General features: G+C 32.3%; 1 protein-coding gene across 1 annotated transcript in view; it reads right to left on the minus strand.

The window, feature by feature from the left end:
- LOAG_09870 (hypothetical protein) overlaps positions 1-508 on the minus strand; it is a gene marked incomplete at its 3' end in the record, with an annotated part of 6,697 nt that extends 6,189 nt beyond the window's left edge. The window contains exon 1 of the mRNA XM_020448034.1: positions 421-508. The remainder of the gene's footprint in view (positions 1-420) is intronic.

A 508-nucleotide genomic window follows, 5' to 3' on the forward strand; every position in this document is an offset into this window, starting at 1 on the left:
AATATGACATGAACCGTCCGATGATCACAATATGGAATGACCGGTCCTGATAGTTAAAAACATGAAATGATCGAACTGATGATCCGGCAAGATATCTATCAATGATAATATTAGTAGTATATTTGCATGATAATGGATAAGAAATTGTAAGAATAGATCAAATTGAATAGTCTCTTTAAATGTGTAATTTAATAAAGTATATATGTGCAACATTTCACTAAAGACTAAGTTAATAAAGAACAAAACAATGAGAATGAAAGGAATGAAATTGCTGAACTATGAATCTATGAAGGACAACAGCTTACCTCTTTCCTTCCTTTTTTTTTTCTTTCTCTCTCTTTCTTCTTCTCTTTCTACCTCTATCTCACTCTTCATATTTCTCTTCAAGAAAGCAAGAGGCATAGAAATAGTGAAGCTTACTTGAGATAAGAAGCTGTAACCAATCAATCATCCGGAATGGATGAAAAGGATACAATGTCGGATCCGATTTAACCGTACAATAAACTTC

This window comes from Loa loa (genome assembly GCF_000183805.2).
Source record: "Loa loa unplaced genomic scaffold supercont3.250, whole genome shotgun sequence".
Classification (NCBI taxonomy): domain Eukaryota; kingdom Metazoa; phylum Nematoda; class Chromadorea; order Rhabditida; family Onchocercidae; genus Loa; species Loa loa.